The sequence below is a fragment of the Cupressus sempervirens genome, chromosome 7 (genome assembly GCF_028749045.1).
Source record: "Cupressus sempervirens isolate cs-2001-9-10 chromosome 7, ASM2874904v1, whole genome shotgun sequence".
NCBI lineage: Eukaryota > Viridiplantae > Streptophyta > Pinopsida > Cupressales > Cupressaceae > Cupressus > Cupressus sempervirens.
Genome location: NC_143124.1, coordinates 377,794,505 through 377,813,067, shown reverse-complemented (window position 1 = coordinate 377,813,067; position 18,563 = coordinate 377,794,505). Strand labels below are relative to the sequence as shown.

Genomic DNA, 18,563 nt, shown 5'->3' with positions numbered 1-18,563 from the left:
ATAATCACATCTTAATGACACGAACCCTCTTTCATTATTTGGCTCTTTATCAAAGAAATTTTAAAAATAGGCGACAATTTAAAAAGAGAATTTTGAATAGGAATAAAAAAATGTAGAATGCATCATCTATTTTTTGTTTGGTTCGTCAATTGAAATAGGAAAATATTCTCATTTTGCCTCTAAAATGAGCTTATACCCATTCCAAAAAATAATTGTTATTCCTATTCTCCATTCTTATGCCTACAACCAAAGGAACATCATCCTTGACTAATAGTCAGATTACATTGATTTATTCCCATTAGACCGTAATTGAGAAAGAGGCGATCATTTCCCAAGAGAATTTAAACAACAATTCTTTAACGTGAAAAGCTTACAGAGACAATTGTTGAATGGTGTTTCACTGTAATCAATAAATAAGCATATCTTCCCTGGAAAATTTACTCATGAAAATGAAAAGCAAAAAACTTTGGAAAGTAAAAAAGCAAAGAAAAAGGCATCTCTGTAATGATATTTCCCTGCGCTCTTGACAATCCATATTCTTCCCCCATCCGCACTTCAACCAAAGAATTGAAATAACAAAACATAGAGCACTCAATCAGGAAGAAAATCAGTAAATGATTGTTATTTTTTTCACAACCCCCAAGGCAAACAGAAAATCTGCAAGCAATCAAGTTTATGAAAAATATCTGCGAATATTTCATTCTTACATATCTAACCACCACATATGGACTCGCAAAGCCCCAGCTACATACCGCAATTAGTTCAAATAGTACTCTAACCAAACCGTGCAACTCAAGGTTGTTCCAAATTACTGTAGCTCACAGCTATTCAGATCAACAACGATGTGTATTGTATTGCCGCATATTTTCTTTTACCCTGATTTGTCCCTAGCAATCGTGATGCTTATCTCTTAAACTAGCAGCATAGTATCCATGTTCCTCAACAAGCAACATAGTGTCGAAACATGGTAGTGACACCCCTGAATTTCTCTGCAAATAGCTTGGTGTCTCATTTGCTGTAAAGAAATTCTGATGAGCTTGGACGGGACATTTGTCGGCTGAGGATCCCGTAGCAAATAGCCTAATCGGCTAATAATAATAACAACAAAAATTTTAATATTTTTTAAAAAAACACTAATTTCTCTTTTGTAAATTCTCTAAATAATTAGCTGCATAGTTGATGTCGGCCCAAAAGGCCCTAATGTATTGTTTCATGTCGATAGTGTCTATAAACATATCACTTTCTATATGACCATGACTTTACATTGCAATCGATGTCTCTCAGCAAGTAATTTAAAGGAATAATTATTATTATAATTAATTTATTATCATCGGGACTCCTTGTTATATTATTTTCACATCAATCATAATTTGATTGCCTTATTATTGACTATGCTCTACAACATCCAATCTATAGTAAATTACTTTTATTGTGATTGATGTACGTCCCACAAAACTTATTTTATCACAGGTAGAGATCTTAAGTTGTTAATACTTAGTGTTGTAAGGTGGTAACTCTCTTGTCAAAGAATGTAGCTTCACTAGTTCTTATTTTCATGTTGTCGCACTATTCACTTGTTCATCATCTCATATTCATTTCCATGTGCATGTTATCAACTAAGAGTCACTCCTTTTCTATCCTACAATTCTAGTAAAAGTCATATTTAAAATCATGGACTCCTCTCAATATGATTTAAAAATTAAGACTTAAATCTATAATTTGTTTCTAGTTCATAATAATAATATAATTCAATAAAATTTGTATTTTGAAAGTAATATCGACTATAGTTTAATTAATTTTGTTAGCCATCATTATCTGCTACTTGTAGGTGAGTTGGTTTGTGCCTTGAGGTTTACTTCCTTGAGGTCACAAGTTCAATTCCCCTTTGTAGTGGAGAATAACTTTGGCCTAGTTTCCCTTATAGGACCTTTGTGCCACATACCTACTCCACTAGCCCGGGGTATAAGTTTTGACTTTGCTTAAAAGTTTTAGCTGCCACTTGTAGGTGAGTTGGTTTGTGCCTTGAGGTTTACTTCCTTGAGGTCATAGGTTCAATTCCCCTTCGTAGTGGAGAATGGCTTTGGGCTAGTTTCCCTTACAGGACCTTTGTGCCATGTACCTACTCTGTTGGCATGGGGTATAGGTTTGGACTTTGCCTAAAAGTTTTAAATCGCCACTTGTAGGTGAGTTGGTTTGTGCCTTGAGGTTTACTTCCTTGAGGTCACAGGTTCAATTCCCCTTCATAGTGGAGAATGGCTTTGAACCAGTTTCCCTTACGAGATCTTTGTGCCACGTACCTACTCTGCTAGCCCAGGTTATAGCTCTGGACTTTGCCTAAAAATTTAGATACCACTTGTAGGTGAGTTGGTTTATGCTTTGAGGTTTAGTTCCTTGAGGTCACAGGTTCAACTCTCCTTTGTAATGGAGAATGGCTTTGGGTCAGTTTCCCTTATGAGACCTTTGTGCCATGTACCTGCTCGGTTGGCCTAGGGTATAGGTCTAGAATTTGCCTAAAATTTTTTAGCCACCACTTGTAGGTGAGTTGGTTTATGCCTTGAGGTTTACTTCCTTGAGGTCACAGGTTCAATTCCCCTTCATAGTGGAGAATGGCTTTGGGCAATGTTTTCCTGTTCCAAGTCACTTTTCTAACTCTTGTTGGCCCTATTGACAAGACTTAGTCTAAACTCCTCTTTCAAGTGAAATCAATCCATAGTTGATCCCAACTAGGTAAAGTATCTCGTCCATTGAAAACATGAACAAAGACACTCCACTGCTTAGTAAATCCATTTAGGACTATTCTCACTAGCTTGTCATCACTAGGGCTATCTCCAACAGTTGCTAACTCGTCCTTGAAAAGTCTAAGCATGGTGAGATAACTTGTGACATCTTCTCCCTGGTTCATCTAGGTATTCTTTAGCTTCTTTTTGAGAATCATCTTCCTGTTGGTGGTAGCATTCTAGTATAGATTCAAATTGGCATCCCATATCTTCTTTGTTGTATCAATCCTTGACACCATAAAGGATTATCCTCCTCACCTTGACATCATCCTTCTTGTATGTTGCAAGCTATGTAGCATTTGTAGGTATAGCTACAACATTGGTAACATAATCCTTGATACCATTCTCTTCCAACAATTTAAAAAAGTCTGGCCTTCCAAACACCAAAACTTGAGGCACCATCTAGTCTACCTTGATCTCTCAAACTAGTTGAAGCCATCTCAAGGGATTAAAGCAATAATAAATCTAAAGAGATCAAACTAGGTATATAAACCATTAATTTCTTTCCTAGGGAAAAACTCTTCTACCCTTAACACTACTTTGATACCATGTGAAAAATCACTATAGAAATCACTGGTTATTAATCTCCTATCATAAATGATTATTAAATTGTTGAAAATAAATTCACAGTTTAATATCGAAAAATAACACAACTGTAACTTCACTAATAAAATATGGAAAGAAATTCACAACACAATGAACACAATATTTTCAGACAAATTGTCCCTGGAAAACCCCTACAGGAAAACCAATTCTACAGATGGAAAATATATTAACTTCAACAAATCAAGAGATACAAAATTTCTTGCCTCTCATTGGTAGAACTCTAACAACCTCTTAATTTCTCCTACTAATTTTCTCCACTATTATTCCCATGCTAAAACTTTGCCCTTGCTAACACTGCAATACAATTTGCTATCACTGCAAATGCTTCTACAAAACTTACAAATTCATTTACTAGCACTACAAATGTTTCTCCAAACTTCTTGTTCTCCAAATTCCCCCTAGACCCCCTTTTATACTGCTCTCGTTGGTAAACCAACGACCAAGATCAATTTACAATCGTTGGTTGAGAGATAAAACAACTTACCATCCCTAACAAAATTGGTTTCTAGTTGGTTCTAAAAGAAGTCAACTATTTAATAAATAATTGTCCTTACTCTAACCAATTTGTTAGCAAAATAATTATTTACTAAATATTAGCATATAGATGAACAACAATCCAAGCTAACAAAACTAACATGAATGTTAGAATTTATTAATTCTTTGAAATTTACAAAATAGTGAATTTATAATTTTAATTAAATATAAAATAATTTTTTTACACATTCTGTCAGTTGGGTAGACAATTCCATCTTCTCTTCCTTCCATCTTGCTTTCAAATGTTACATTAATTAATACTTACCCGGTCCCTCTTTTTCTTGAACACAAGTGTATATGGTTCCAGGATCACCTTCACATTTGTGCTCCTCTTCACCCCCAATTTGCACACTGCATTATTGTCTCCCATGTTGAACACTCTACTCCTCTTCACCTAGACACTTCAATATGATAGAGAAATATCGGTAATTAAGATCTGCACCTAATTCTAATTTGGGGCAAGGGGGTCACTTGTGGGCTAGCGAGCTATTCGATTTTTTGTGTATATACTCTACCCATACAGATAGTTGATGTACTACTGAGGTCCCAAATGATAGATCAACCTAGGACCTAGCATTGCCTTTGAATTTTAGTAGCCTGCACCCATTAAAAATAGGTCTATGACTCATATGGTCGTGCATCTTTGATGGAATGATTTTTTTTCTTAAGGAGAGATGACTTGATTTTTGCAAGACTCTATGTTAGATGTATGAAAATTACTATTATAGTCACTGATTATTAATGTCCTATCTTAAATAATTATTTAACTACCAAAAATTGATTCATAGCTAATATCAAAAAATAACATAACTATGACCTACCACTAAAAAATACAAAATAAAATTTGCAGCACAATGACACAATATTTTAGGATGAATTGTCCTTAGAAAATCTCCCAAGGGAAAACTAGTTCTATATATGAGGAATTATATTAAACTTTAGCAAATCAAGAGATACAAAATTTTGTGTCTCTTACTAGAAGAACTCTAACAACCTCCCAATTTCTTTGTCTGAGAAGCTTTAAGGATCCTTGCTTCAAATTTGTTTTGTTGATCTTTTGTGGTTTTATTATCAACACGTGGATCATACATTATCTCCCTTGCACAGTGGGAGTGGGAGCTTGACTAGGTGACCACGCATTCGGCAAGTAGTGACTTCTTAGCATTTGGGTCTCCCTCTTATTGGAAACCAGTGTTGAATTTTCATTAATGTAATTATACCTTTACTCTTCTTGTTCTCATCTTGGAGACTTCTATTCAGTTCATGTATATATGTATCATGTATGTTGTGTTTTGAGATCCTACAAGATGTAGTATTATATTTTGATAACTTGTATTTATTATCACACACCTGATGACATGTGCAATGGATGTGCTTCATTGTATTAGTTGTACTCATGTATCTTCTTATGAGATTGTGTATCCATTAATTCTTTGTGATTATGGACATTGTACGTAAGATTAAAACTAATCAACAAAACCTTCTTAAACATGACTCAATGTGAAGGAACCCTTGAGGAAATGGAAATTTTATTTGTAATTGCTTATGTTTTCTTTATTCATATATATGCATTACGTCCACATTGTTATCTTATGTTGTACATACATTTTTAAAAATTTGCAACATAATAGGTTAATTTTTCTTGGGTTCCTAAGCGAGGCATTACACCCTCTTGAGCTCCATTTTTTGCGGCCTACTCAATAGTAATTCACATTCTTAACATTCTTTTGTTAAAATGTCCTAATTTACAAGGGTATAAAGCTGAGATTTTTGAAGCCTTGTGACAATGTATTACCTCAACTGCAAAAATAGAAGATTTGGCCAATCAAAGTCATAGATCAAATATGGTGTTAGATTGGTGGGCATCAATGGTCACCCTTAAACATCACATACTAAGGGAAGAATTAAGTTTGGGAAAAAAAGTCAACTTTGACTATTTAACACTTTTAATCTAGGAATTAAGCTTAGTATATGATGTTTAAGCCAACATAGATCCACTCGAAAGATAAAATTAAACATGCCAAGATTGATTATATTCATACATAAAATATAATCAATAACTTTAGAACAAATTTATCACCATCGACAAGAGTTTTGTTCTGGCAGATTTCTCTTCTCGTAATTGATCTTGGGGATGCTCCTATATTTGGTCAAGCTACACATGAAAAAGTATCAAACAATTCCTGGAAGAAAAACAAAAATGGAAATGAGAAGTAGAGAAAGAGAATTCAAAGTAAATATTTTGAAAATGGTTTCAAGATGAGTTTTGTAAGCAAGAAAATTTAAAATTTAAAACATTTTCTTATGCCACCATCTATCATGTCATCACCATGTGTTTTCCTCCATATTGTCTATCATTGAAGTTACCATCTATCTTCCTCTATTTTTTCTATCATCGTCGCCTTTGTATGACATATATGTATGGTATACCTTCTTCATCTTTTGTCGGGAGATTAGCTAGTGGAAATTTTATGTGCCTTCATAGCAATAAATCAAAGGAACTTCACATGAGTTTTTCTTGTTACCATAATGCTTCTAGAAGTATTCTTAGTCCCACACTATTTTTTATAGTGTAGAATTGAAATAATTCATAAGAAATCATAAATTTGTGGCTTGTATACGAAGATAGATATGAATGATAATGTATCTGTATTCATAATATTTGTATTTTTGGTTGAAAATTGCGTCGATTTATGTGTATGGTGGACGAATAGTTTACTTTAAGACTAAGAAAGCTATGCAGTGAAAAAGAAACTTTAATAAAAAAATGATTTATAAGGAAAGGGTTTAAAAATTATATTTGAGTTTTCTAATAGGGTTTTCTAAAAGAGGACATAGTATTTAAAGAGTAAAAAACTAATATTGAAATTTGTGTTACAATTTTTACTATTATTAAAATAATTAATAAAATTTTAATTAAAGTAATATGAATATTTTAGTAATAGTAAGTTTAATGTTATAGTATGTTTGAATTGATATATTATTAATAAATTAAATAGTAATTTCTTTTATACATTATTATTATAAAAAAATATATATATTTTAAAAATATATAATTGACAAGATTGTTGTTCAATTTTTAAATTTTATAGACTAATAGATTAAAAAAATGAAAAAATTATATACAATAAATACATTATATTACCATATTTGACAAAAATTAACAATTTTTTATATAATTCTATCAATTAAACTAATAAACATTTATATAAATCTATTTATCTATAATGATGAACTCTATGTGTGTTATTAGCTTGAACAAAAATTAATAAATATTTATAATCATGTTAATGTCATATTCTATGTAATAGCTATATGAAAAATTCAACCAATAAAATAAAGATATTGTAGTGGTATTAAACATCTATCACATCAAAATGACTAGATTTTTGCAATCCATAATTTGTTTGGATGTTATTTTTGGATTTGATTACATAAGTTTTTGTTTCTTTACATCATTGTTTCTCATCATAATCCATGATCCATCATTAGAATGGTATAGAGCAATAAGAAAAAAAATTACTAACTAAAATGTATATGAAAAAGAGGGGAGGTGGAAGGAGAGGAAAACAATCTCTTTTAGATAGGTTTTGGTCTTCAACTTTTTTAGTTTTCTCCTATTAATCTCTAGCATCATAATGGTGAGTTACACCCATTTTGGTAATGTTCAAAAGTTTCATAGTTGGTACATCTTTACTTGAAGGTCATCGTCTGACAATTTGTGTAGCTCTATATAAACTTCGCCCTAATTGTTATTTTTTAATAGTATTTTGAACTCGTAAACTAAACATGATTTGAACTGAGCTTCTTGCTTCAAAACAATAGCTCTTCTATTCCCCTTGTCATGTCTTATGAACACCCTTAAGTAGGAGGAACAAAAGAGTGAAGTTCTGATTGTCATTATCCATTTCTTCAAGAGGACATCACTCACAATTACATATAATTTTTTAACCTTTTATAAGATATTTGAAATTCCAATTTCCCTTGTCATGTCTCATGACAATTTCTAGAATTTCTAAAATTCACAAGAGATGTATTTACATGCCTTATTTCATTCAAGCACTTCCATATAGCTCTACTTAGACATTGCCTGATTTTGAAAAGAACATGAAGTTGTAGTTAGTGTGTTTCTTACATATTTCACACCAACTCATTTCGATGATTCTATACAAACATCACCTAGCTTGGTAACATTATTTTGAATTTTTTTATAGCAGTGCAAGAGGTGCATTTCCTACATGTTTAATTATGAAAATTAATTGAGTTTTTGAAGAAAAAATGAAGCCAATATGGGTTCATTTTATGTACATTCCATTACAAAAAGTTTGCATAGCTCTTCTTAAACATCACCTAGCTTGGAAATGTTTAGGAATTTTACACTTTTCTATTAGCTTTACTTAAACATTACCCTCTAACAGTAATTTTTTCGGTCTATTTTTCTAGATTGTGGGAATCTAGTAGCTCCACCCTAAACTGCAATGTGCTTGGTAAACTATTTAACATGACTAGTGATGCTACCACAACATGCCCTACAAAACCAAGTGGGTTGGGGAGAGAGTGGACCTCATGACCTCATGGCTATCACATGAAACATTTTGTGGCTCTATTAAAGTGTTACTAATCAATAGTTTTTAGAATTTTTTAACTAGTAAAATAATATGACTTGAACTTGGAAGTCTTGCTTCAAAATAATAGATATGCCACTCCCCTTACTATGGATATCAGGTGTGTGATTTCATACCTAGTTGAAGTTGAGGTAACATGCATTATGTATGGCATCTTCTTAGATTAGTTTCTCAATATTTTCTTATGTCTTTGGGTTAGAGGCTTTCATTTCTTCTTGAGCATTATTGGTTTATTAAACAAAATCCATAAAGCATATGAAAAACTTGTATATAATATGATCTACAATCTTGTCTTATCAATGGGTTTGAAACTTGAAATCAAGGATAAATTTAGCACATAGGCTACTTATAGGGCTAACACATAAATATGCTATTAAGGAAAGAGAACAACAAAGGGAGTGGCACTCTTAGGAGATTTACTACATGTCCATGAATGAGTAAGATGAAATTTATTGATGGAAACTTCATCATTTGTGACTGGAATTTGAATTTATGCCATGGGCAGTAAATTTTTTTAACTATAAATTATGTTGCTGCCCATTCCTAAAGAGATTATATTCCAATAGGGATTGTGCAAAGATGTTTGTTTGATATCTATATACATTAGAAGACTAACATTTTTTTGGGAATTATTAATTTGTAGTAAACAAAATTGTAGATCCAAACATGTGATGTATGTCCTCCATTATGGTTATGAATTATGAAACTTGAAACCAAGATGTAGCACACATCCCATAGGTTACTTATGAGGCTAACATGTAAGGCACTAGGGAAAGTGAACAACACAAGGAGTGATACTATTAGGGGATATGTCAAATGCACATGAATGATTAAGATGTAATTTCATCATCGATGAGTGAAATCTTGATTTATACTATGGAATCGTGGATGACTTAAAAGTTTAAATTATAGGTTATGTTTCTACCCATTCTAGAATAGTCTTTATTCTAGTTAGAACTATGCAAAGATGTTGGTTGGATTTTCACATACATTACAATGTTATCTAGTTGGTTGAAAATTCAATATGAAAAGTGCTCTTGTTTGGGAAGTGTAAAATGAATCAGTGGGTCACTTCACTAGAGAAATAATATTACATGAATTTTTTTGTGATACTATTGTCTTCATTTAGTTTCTTTTTCAATTAAATCAACCAAGCATATTGTAGAATTCAAAACTTAAATACAATTTTACTAAAAAATGGTTTCCCAAACATTCTTAAATATAATTCATAAAATTTAAATAAAAACATTTACTAAAAAATGTTCTCCAAACATTCTTAAACATAATTTAAAATTTTCAAATTAAAACTGTTTACAAAAATAATTGTTCAAACATTCTAAAATGTAATTCAAAATATTCAAATTAAAAATATTTACTCAATAAGTTGTCCAAACATTCTTAAAATTCTTAAATCTAATTCAAAAGACACAAAACCTAAAATAAATTCAAAATATTCAAATTAAAAATATTTACTCAATAAGTTGTCCAAACGTTCTTAAAATTCTTAAATCTAATTCAAAAGACACAAAACCTAAAATAAATGAGATACATATATCTAATGTAGTTTTTTTTTTTTTTTTTTTTTGCTTAAAAGAAGATATTCTAAAATTTTGTTTCAAATTTATTGAAAACTGTGCATTAAAGAAATTGTTTGAAAAATATTTTATTGTACATTTTAGAAGATTTTTTTTAACTTAGATGAATATATTTTAATTTTATTCAAGTTTATTTTAAATTTGTTACAAAACTGTGCATTTAAAAAAAATTGAAAAATATTTTATAATACACGTTAGAAGATGCGGTAATAATTTAATTGTTACATTTTAATGTATGATAAATAGTAAAAGTTTAATTTTTCTTTTGAATTTTTTTTGTTGATTGAATGTTAAACAAAATAAATCATTCAAAATAACCTTATCAAAAAAATATTAAAATAATGTTCAAAATGTGTGAAAGCATCCTCCTCACTAAAGTCTTCCTTATTGCTAGCTAATACTCAAATTTCATCAGTATGTAGTAGAATATGTTGACAAGGATAGTGGTGTATGAGGGAAAATGTCTTTTACATAAAACTATCTATATATTCAAAATTCAAAAGAGTTAAGAGATGTGAATAGGATTGTATCTAATGACTACACTTTTTTGAGTGTTTGCAAAAGTAGAAGATACATAAGTTAAATTATACATGCATGTTAGAGCATTGGTTTATTATTATGTTTTTTTGGATACATTGGTCTACAAAATAGTCATACCCTGATGATATTGTAAATTATATCTAGTGATCTCAATATAGTGAATCAACAATCGATGAAACCCTTGGGCCTTCCAAGTACAAGTGCTAGTAAATACATTTAAATTCTATTACATGTAAAAACAAAAGTAAATGTGTGCAAAATTTTCTCTTGATAGACAAATAGGGAAAGAGTAAAAAGTATATGAATTTGGTTTTTAAGAAACTTATGTGTCAATTTCATGTTGCGCAAATTGAGCTCACACATTAGAATATACTTAACACTATTAAATTCTAAGGTTAATATAAGTGTTAAAATTAAATGCATCAAAGGTTATAGTATACATACCAAACATGAAACTCATAGTAGAATATCCATAGATACAAAAAAGAAAAGATTTGTTAAGTACAATAATATTCGTGGTAATGTGATAGGTACAAAAGATAAGAAAATGAGTCCAAAGTTGCATTAACCATACAATTTATTGTCATGTTACTACACATTAATAAAATGTAACATGTAATGATGATAATCATTCGAATGTGTTTTTCTATTGAAATAAGTAATCATACAAATAAATGCAAATTAAAAAGAAGCTAGAATAAATTTTGCTAGAATTTTATTTATAAAAGCATATTTATTTTCTAATTTAATATTTCATTACTTTACTACATCTTTGACCACCATTTGATATACACCTTTTGTGCATATTTTTCTTTGTCCAATATTCTATCATGAATTGCTTGAAAACCCCACATAACTTGATAATTAGAGAGCCTGGATATTCTTGTGTCTTGAAACTTAGTCCTTTATCTTAATCTAGATAGTTGGTTCATTATACAATCTATGTATCTAAGCTACTAACTTTTTATTGGTTTCTAGCTATTGTTTCATAGTGTTTCTTCTCTTGTGTCTTGAAACTTAGTCTTTTATCTTAATCTAGGTAGTTGGTTTATTATATGATCTATGTCTCTAAGCTACTAACTTTTTATTGGTTTCTAGCTATTGTTTTGTAGTGTTTCTTCCTTTGTAGTTGGTTGGGGTTCAAGTTTTCCTTAAAATCTTTTTGTAAAGACTTTCATGTCCCTTCAAAACTTATTTTTATCCTAATAAAAAATATACTATCATGAAATTTAAGTCAAGATTTATTTGAGTTCTTGAAATATTAATTGTTTCTTCCTAAAAATATATCTATATTAAAAATATTTGTATCGATGCAAATATACATTTTTTACACATAGACAAAGTGACTAAATATAAGTCTAGATACCTTTTGCAATTATTATCCTTTGTCCAAAGTGTAATCTTGGAATTTAACTCTGGACTTATTGAAAATTTGAAATATTCATTCTCACTTTTAAAAATAAATGTTTGATTAAAATACTCATGTGAACTCAAATATTCATCCTTTACATATGGGAAAAGAGTCTCAATATAAAAGATCTAGGGATTGACTTTATTATTATGTAATGGAAAATAAGATACTGATTATAATAAATAGACCTATATACATCAACGTGTGTACTTGAATGTACACGAATACACATAAATTTATAGTTGTGATCTTATCTATCATAATATTTTGAATAGGGAAACGTGTTGATTTCTACTCCATAAAGATTATCAAACTTTATTTGGCATAACAGGTCCTTATCTCTTGCTAGTAGAATTCAAGTTTGTCAAAAATTATTGTCCTCTTATAGTATTTATTACTCTTCTTCTTGGATGTTCAATAATTATCAAATTTTAGAAATTCAAAAGGTGATCTGAAACTTTCTTTGGTCTAATGGTAAAGGCAATAAAAAGTTTCATATTGTTAAATGGGAATGGTGTCATACTAATAAAATCCTTGGAGGGTTGTGGCTTAAAGATCTCACATTGCAAGGTATTGCCCTCTCTGCCAAATGGATCTTCCACTCTCTGGAGGGTGATAACCCTTGGAAAGTTCTTGTTAGACATAACATAGAAAGGGGCTTCCCAAAAAAAACCAGAACTTGGAAAAATCTTTCCTTTTGTGACCTTATTGTTGGTAACTTTCCGGTTATTATTCTTGAGGTTCTGTTGTATTCAAATCTATATGGCGAGCTTGGGACCATGTCTAGAAATTTATCACCAATAAGGAATTCTTTAACGACAATAAAATCCATGGTGAAAGATCCATTTGGTGGAATTTAAACCTGAATAGCAAGCCCATTGCCTTATCCCAAGGATGTTTTGCCAAATTTTGGGCTAAGATTGGTATCACTCATTTAGTTGATATTTTTTATTAGGATAAGCTTATTCCTTGGGAAGATCTCAAGGTTAAGTTTAATATTCTTGATTCTCATAAAAAGACTTACAATATGATTTTACAAGCTTCTAAAGACCTTCACTCTATTTGTCATGTGGATTCCCATAGACACTTAAAATGTAAGTGGCCAGATGGGGTCATTTTCGATAAGCTTAAAGCTAAGAATATTTACAAGATCATTGATCACAATGAAGATATTATTGATCATATTAACAAGATTTGGAAAAGTCCTATAGAGCCTAAAATAATATTTTTTAATTGGTTGGTCTTACTTGATAGACTCCCAATTAAAAGAGATAACTATAATCCTAATTACTGTAACTTATGCAAGTTGCTTGAAATTGGTAGACATATTCTTTTTCACTATCTTTTTGGTAAAGAAATTTAGAATCTTTTTGGAATATATTATCCTGTTAATGTAAATATTCTTGAAATTGTTACTAGTCATACTAGTTAACAGTCTTAGTAAAGATGCTAATTTCTTCTTGAATATGTTGTCTTCTAACATTCTTTGGCAGATTTGGAAATGCAGGAACGAGCAAAAATATCAAGGTAAGCTGAGGATTCTTACTGATTTTTTTTTTAAATTCACCTATTTTAAAGTCTTTCTATAGGTTCATACTGCCATGATGGCTGAAAAGGAGAAGCTGAGAAGGTGTCTCAAGGATGGGCATGCCACATTCTTCTACTATGAGCTCAAGTATGGTTATCAATGGAGGAGAACCTTTGGCGATCTATGGGTTTTCTAACATGCTTGCAAGAGAATTAACAAAGAAATTAGGAGAAACCTTAATACCAGGAATGAGGAGTTCTTTATGCTTACCCAAATCCAAGAGCACAAGAATATTGTTTGGATGGAAGACCCACTTAGGTGGACCGCGTGAGTCAATGTTTACTTTGATATTCTACACTAGTCCTCATGTTGTCTCTATTTTGTTTCTTTTGTAATTATGGTACTTTGATCTCGGTTTGAGGCTTTGCCTCCTCATTTTTTTCTCGGTGAACTCATTGTATTTTTTGATCTCTATATAGTTAATAGTAAAAAAATCAAAATATATTACAATAATTTTTAATTCAATACTAAATTTTACTCATGTAAATGAACAGTCAATCAAGTTTTAATATACAAAGTGCAACTTAAATTTGTAATGAAATAACTTTCTCATGAAAAATTGTGATTAATAGTGCAATCTTTTGAAAATAGTTTTGGAGGATGGAATATGAAGAGGAAAAAACTAGTTAAAAATAATCAAAACTATAGGAGGACACATCTTTTTTATTGCATTGACTCTAGGTGGGAGAAATCTAATTATTGAAAGTCACAATTAGCATTTTGCATATTTGAATAGTTGAAGTATCATTATCTATGTGTTGTGAATAAGATGAACTAAATAAAATTAATAATCTCCTAAAGAATCTACATTAGATGCATTAAATTTTAGAATGAGCTAGATTATAAAGTAACATTAAAAATGAAATCATTTAAGGATTGATGCATGAAAGGATAATTTGATCAATATCTAAAATTGCTTAAAGGTAAGACAATGTTTTCAATTAATGTTTGAAATTGTTATTTGAAATTATTTCATGTAAACATTATAAAAACACACTTCTCTAGTGTACTTAACTAACGTCTTCTAACTTGGACAAGTAAAACATCATTACACTAAGACTTTATTTCTAAGTAAAAATATTAAATAGTTGAAATTGACTTACTTTTTTTAAACTTAATTTTTTCCTTAATAGATAATATTTAAGAATAGCTTGTGGTTATCTAGCCAATTATTTAGACAACTTACAAAAGAAAACTTAATTTTTTTCCATAAATTATCTAAATGATTCACTAATAAGTTATCTAAATAAGTAACTCACTTATAAATTATATAAATAAATAACTGACTTATAAATTATCTAAATAAATGACTTATCTAACTAAGTAACCAGATAAAAGTATCCCATTATAAATCATCTAAATAACAGACAAGATAGCGACTATCCCCCTTCTGACCTTGCCCCTACCGCATAGGTAAGAATGGGTTGACTTGCTTTCCAGATAACCGGACGCAATGACTCTATTTATAAAGGATGAGGAAGGACAATTATAATACATTTCCAAAAGTCCTCTGCTCGAAAGAGGTGTTGTTCGAAATGACGTCGTGGTGACGCTACATCATTAGACTCAAGCTTAATGAGAATACTGTCATTTAATTGCTTGTCGTACGCTGCCTTCTTTGGAATTGAGTGAGAGAAAAACACGTTCATTTATTGGGTTCGGAATATCCTTTAAAATCAGATGTAGGATGAGAGATGGTCGAAAGAGAGACATTATCATAATGGAAGCATTTGTGTGTTTATCTCGGATTTTAATCAGCTTGCAGAGCAGGTAGATGTTGAGGTTGACCATTATCGCGATCTGCAGTTGGTGGAGAAGATAGCAGCACGTTGCTCTTCACTTGCGGAGGAGATGAGTAATCAAAGTACAAGGTGTTCAAATGCTGCGCAGGCCGAGAAGTTTACAGGGCTAATGTAGTCTGCAAACGCAAACAGAAGCCAAAAGCCAGGCTGTTACTGTTCTTGACACGGGATAAGCCAGGCGGGTCTATCGATCCCATCCTATTTCAATTGACCTCCAATGTGCAGAACGGCAAGAAGGAGAAGCCTATAAATGCCAATCAAACCATGAGGCTTTCATCATCAATGTGGCGCTTGAAAGAGAAACAGAGAGATAAAGATATAAGTAGTGAGAATGTCGCTGGGGAATGGAATTGGGTGTGTCTGGGCTGCGACGCTCGTGGTGTTGAGCATATGGGTCTGGAGCGCAGCCGGGCAACTGGCAGTGAAGGTGGGGAGATGGAATCTTCTGGTAGAGAAGGGCGGGGTGTCGGCCATGCACATGGTCACCACGTACAAGAACACGGTGGTCATGTTCGACAGGACCAACTTCGGGCCGTCGCAGCTGCTGCTAGCGAATGGGAGGTGCCGTGACAATCCGCAGGACCAGTACCTGACCCACGACTGCTATGCTCACTCCATCGAGTACAACATCGCCACCAACACCATCAGGCCGCTCATGATCTTCACTGACACCTGGTGCTCCTCTGCTGCTTTCGCTGCAAACGGTACCCTCGTTCAGACTGGCGGGTGGCGGGACGGAGCAACAGATATCCGCTACTTTGTTCCTTGCTCCGACGCCTCCTGCGACTGGGATAACTCTACGCCTGTCAAGCTTCTCAACAACCGCTGGTACGCCGCCAACCAGATCCTTCCCGACAACCGCATCATCGTCGTCGGGGGCACGGGCGTGTTTAACTACGAGTTCGTTCCCAGGAAGGCCGGGGAGGGAACTTACAACCTGCCCTTCCTGACCCAGACCCGAACCAGCTCCTCAGTGGAGAACAACCTATATCCCTTCCTCCACCTCTCCTCCGACGGCAATCTCTTCATCTTCGCCAACAAGGACTCCATTCTCCTCGACTATAAGAACAACGTCGTGCTCAAGACATTCCCCACGATGCCCGGCGACGGCCCGCGGAACTACCCTTCCACGGGGTCCTCCGTGATGCTGCCGCTCTCGGCCTCCGATGGGTTTACCAAGGTGGAAATTCTCATCTGCGGTGGCTGCCCTGACAATGGCTACGCCGCTGCCAAGGCAAGCAACTTCACGGCCGCCCTGCGCAGCTGTGGAAGAATGATCATCACGGACGCCAACCCCTCGTGGAGCATGGAGGACATGCCCGGGCCAAGGACCATGTCGGACATGCTCATTCTCCCCAACGGTGAGATTCTCATCATCAACGGAGCGGCGAGGGGTGTGGCCGGGTGGGACATGGCCGACACACCCGTCTTCACGCCCTACCTCTACAGACACAGCCTCCCTGCCACCCAGAAGCGCTGGTACGTTCTCGCGGCTACCGCTATTGCCCGAATGTACCACTCCACTGCCAACGTCCTGCCTGATGGCAGAGTTATGGCCGGTGGCTCCAACCCCCACTTCGATTACAAATTCACCGGAACGCAATTCCCCACGGAGCTCCGGTTGGACGCCTACAGCCCTTACTATCTGGAGAGCGTCTACGCCGTCCTCCGCCCCAAGATCATCACGGTCTCTGCCCCCGCACCCAACGTCGCCTACGGCGCCACCTTCACCGTCACCTTCTCCGTCGCGTACGGTCTCACCAGCAACAACGTGGTAAAGTTCAACGTCTACGCCCCGCCCTTCACCACCCACACCACCTCCATGAGCCAGAGGATGCTCTCCCTCTCCACATCCACACCCCTCGCCGCCCCAAACTCCAACACCGTCTATTCCTCCACGGTCACCGCTCCCCCATCGGCCATCGCTGCTCCTCCCGGGTACTACATGTTCTTCGTCGTCAACGGCGAGATCCCGAGCGCTGGCCAGTGGCTCCACTTCTCCTAGAATTGCCACCATGCACCGAATAGAATGTGGTATTCCATTCTCTAATAACAATGCCGCTGCGCATAATGCGAAGATAACATGTATGGCAACCCTTTAATAAAACAAATGATGAAGCATGCCGATTCTTTCTCTGAATGTGCTTCATGAGGCTTCCACAATTCCTCTCTGCATGGCGTGCTTGATTTCGAATACATCTGAATACATTAATATACCACGTATACTTTTATATTTCAATTTGGCTTCTTACATGTTTTGCATATTTTACATAACGAACATATATCTGTAATTGTAAAAAGTAGGTGATGTAGCAGGTCAATCTGAACTCACAAAGAAATTAATAATTTCATAACAGAATATAGAATTCAAAAACTTTCAATTCTTCATTCCTCTCAAAAATTGCTTCGACATGGTTCTCAAACTCTATTAAATAACACTACTACAAAAAATAGGAAATTTCCCAAATTTGGCAAATTTTGACAACAGGAGAAATATGCCATTTTTGGTAACTTCTAAAAAACTCCTAAAAGCAATTTCGAAGATTCCTAAATCTACCCTTTAATCTAAAAAGGTGAATTGCCAACTAATTTCCGAAATTTAGAAAGAAATTTCAAAGTTATTACAAAGCGAAAAAATTAGAAAAACACCTAAGCTATTTTAAAAGTGAAATTCAGAGGTCAAGATGGAATTTCTGGCTCTCAAAAAAAAGTCTAAACAGCCTCAACATAGCTAGCATAGCTTGAATCTACCTCAACTATAGATTTTTAAAAAAGCCTAGAAAAATCTAAGAAAACCCATATTCAAGTCAAAAGTTATTACTCTTTGAACTCCCTGCATCAGTGGGGAACTAATCATTGTTTCACTTAATTAATTTTTATAACCATGTATTCTAATTTTAAAATAAATTAATTTTTTAGTCATTAATTCTTCGTTTGGATTGGCAAGCTTGCATTTTCCTAGGGGTATATTTGTTTTTTAATTAAAAAAATATTAAAAATATAATATCTTCTTAATTTCTGAAAAAGTTTTGGTCTTTTCTCAATTGCTCCTCTCTTGCATGATCACCCTTAAACATCACACAAT

At 33.5% G+C, this 18,563-nt stretch overlaps 1 pseudogene; it reads left to right on the top strand.

Annotated features, from left to right (window-relative positions):
* The first annotated feature begins 15,809 nt into the window (after positions 1-15,809).
* Positions 15,810-17,483, top strand: LOC149547030 (aldehyde oxidase GLOX pseudogene; annotated as a pseudogene).
* Positions 17,484-18,563: the final 1,080 nt, after the last annotated feature.